We start from the raw sequence: 3469 nt of genomic DNA, 5'->3' as shown, positions 1-3469 counted from the left end.
ATCATTGGCAAATGGCATGACAGTGACTCATTTTTGTATTCATTTGTATTTGTATTCATCACAATTTTTGTATTGCATTATTTAAGTTTGATTCGGTCATTTAAATAATTATTTGTAATGTGAATGATTGTTGTATTATGTTGGAATTGAATAATTATTTAGTTTGCTTCCGTTTGTTGTATTATGTTGGATTTGATATTTGCGGGCCGATGAGATGCGGGATGCAGTGGTGCAAGAGCAGACACCGCAAAGTCGACCCGTATAAAAGCATATTCGGCGAATATACTTTTATACGGGTCCGTTTGGGGGGTCTGCATCTGCAGCCGTCCTTGCCGGCCTGCAAAGGCCGTTTTCCGCGAACTGCAAACGTGTTTTGCGGGCCGGCAGAATGCAGGATCTGCTAGAGTTGCTCTAAATACGAGCGACCCAACGAAACCATCGGCACTTAGGGTTAAACAACCAACCGCCAATGTTCAACCACACACGCGACAGGGAATTATTATTTTTAAACAATGGGCCGCCCCATCAACCATTATTATAAACCGCCACAACAGTTCTTACAACAGATCTAAATAGTTCATCTGGACAAACTATGACTTAGCGGCTGATCTACAGCTAACATTAACTGCACAGAGAATCTATACATGGTGATATATTATATAATTTTGCATTGCAACATGAGTACAATAGAGAGAATGAATTGTGTTATTGGACACGGGAAAATGTAATTTCCGAAATTTCATGGCTTGAAACAAGTTTCTTGAAAATCACTAGGCTCCCACACTTGCGCTTTGTAATGATGTTGCCGCTCGCAAGAGTCGCGGCTTGATTGGCACGCCATTTCTCTTTGTGATTTCGCTCTCCCTCACCGGTTGTCAGTGTTGCGTCAGTGTCCAAGCTAGGGAACACGGCACAAGCCTGAAGGAGCGGTAGTCTCGCGCTTGTGGTTTGGAGTAGACGAACGTCCAGTGATCGCCTCTAGCCTCCTCTGCTCTGTCTTTAGGGAGCTCCTATATGACGCATTTTGCGTCAAATAGCCCCTCAGTCGTACATGCGTGAGTGAACGGGTCAGCCCATTAAGCGACATTCACTATATTTTTTGTTTTTTTCCTATATGTGCTTTTGCAACACGGCAACACCGTAGCATGCGATTTACTTCCATTGTTTATAAAAAATATTTCTGAAAAAAGGGAATATTTCCTGAAAATTGTGAACAATCTTTGCAAATATGAATATTTTTAGAAATTCTGAATGTTTTTTTTAAACATGTGAAAAAATTTCAAAAAATAATTTAATGACTTTTTAAAAGGGTGAACATTTTATGAATTTCCCAAACTTATTTTTAAAAAAGGGAACATATTTTGAATATAAACATTTTTTAAACAAGATTTTTACTGTGTTCCCCAACACAACCAACCAACAATGTTCAACCACACACGCGACAGAGAATTATTATTTTTAAACAACGGCTCGCCCCGTCGACCATTATTGTAAACCGCCATGACAGCTCTTACAACAGATCTAAATAGTTTATCTGGACAAATTAGGACTTAGCGGCTGGTCTACAGCTAACATTAACTGCACAGAGAATCTATACATGGTGATATATATTATATAATTTTGCGTTGCAACATGAGTACAATAGAGAGAACGAACTGTGTTATTGGACACGGGGAAATGTAATTTCTGAAATTTCATGGCTTGAAACAAGTTTCTTGAAAATCACTAGGCTCCCACACTTGCGCTTTGTAATGATGTTGCCGCTCGCAAGAGTCGCGGCTTGATTGGCACGCCATTTCTCTTTGTGATTTCGCTCTCCCTCACCGGTTGTCAGTGTTGCGTCAGTGTCCAAGCTAGGGAACACGGCACAAGCCTGAAGGAGCGGTAGTCTCGCGCTTGTGGTTTGGAGTAGACGACCGTCCAGTGATCGCCTCTAGCCTCCTCTGCTCTGTCTTTTGGGAGCTCCTATATGACGCATTTTACGTCAAATAGCCCCTCAGTCGTACATGCGTGAGTGAACGGGTCAGCCCATTAAGCGACATTCACTATATTTTTTGTTTTTTTCCTATATGTGCTTTTGCAACACGGCAACACCGTAGCATGCGATTTACTTCCATGGTTTATAAAAAATATTTCTGAAAAAAGGGAATATTTCCTGAAAATTGTGAACAATCTTTGCAAATATGAATATTTTTAGAAATTCTGAATGTTTTTTTAAACATGTGAAAAATTTCAAAAAATAATTTAATGACTTTTTAAAAGGGTGAACATTTTATGAATTTCCCAAACTTATTTTTAAAAAACGGAACATATTTTGAATATAAAAAAATTTTAAACAAGATTTTTCTATGATTTCAGTTTTCTATTTTAACTTCTGAACATATTTAAAAAATAAAAGAGAAAAATAAAATAGAAAATAGAGAATAGAAAAACAGACCGTAACCTTCTACAAGCAGTAAAAAACCAATAAAAATCAGGTTCCCATAACTGCTGAATGAGCCGGCCCATCAGTCGACCTGCTTCCGCACTGCAATGGGCGGGCCCAAGTAGCAAAAATTCGTTTGCGTTTCGAACCTGCGACAACACACTGATGTGCCCTCGGGGAAAGCCAGCACGACAGAAGTGCTCTTGCGACAGATATGCACCTTGAAACAAAAAGAAATATGGAACTATCGAATTTAAATCTTCTTAAAAAAATCACAAACAATTCTGTAAACTTATGAACAATTTTTCAAATCTTCTGAAATTGTGAACTCATTTTGAAATTCCCTCACTTTTTCCGGAAATGTGAACATTTTTTAGTTTTTGAACAAAATCTGAAAACGGGAACAAATTTTTGACTAATTTTGTTTTTGAAAGAACGAACACTTTAAAAATAATACAAAATCATAGCCACGCAGAATGTACTTTGAAAGATGAATACAGTTATATAAATTTCATGTCAAAATAAAGTTCATACTGATAGAGTAATTGTTGGCCAATGCTTCTCTTAACGAAACCTAATATGATTGATATTTTGAAATAGAGGGCACTAAATACACAAGGCTTCTCCTGATGAAACCTAACATGATCGGTATTTTGAAACAGAGGGCACTAAGAGCAACTCTAGCAGACCCCGCATTCGGCTCCGATCCGCAAAATAACCGTCAAAATGCGGGTAGGGGCGGAAAAACCTGCCCGGTCAGACCCCGAATCTCGCACCGGCCCATAAATTTTTTTGAGGGGCACGGCAAAATCTCGGCCCCAACCCGCGAATACGCGGGGTTCCCCCTCGCCGTTGCGGTGCCCTGCATCATAGAGAAGCAGTTGGCGGGAGGGACATTTCAGCCCGCGCTCCTTTCCCCACCCCTTCCGCCGCCGACTGCTCTTGCTTCCGCCCGTCCGCCACCAGCGATTTCGGCCAAATCTGCGGGCGGAATCGTGTCGCGGGGCCGTCCCCCCCCTGCGCCGATACGCTGCATCGCCCCCC

Source organism: Triticum aestivum, chromosome 5A, assembly GCF_018294505.1.
Source record: "Triticum aestivum cultivar Chinese Spring chromosome 5A, IWGSC CS RefSeq v2.1, whole genome shotgun sequence".
Lineage (NCBI taxonomy): Eukaryota > Viridiplantae > Streptophyta > Magnoliopsida > Poales > Poaceae > Triticum > Triticum aestivum.
The sequence above is the reverse complement of the archived record's forward strand: the minus strand, read 5'-3'. Positions refer to the sequence as shown.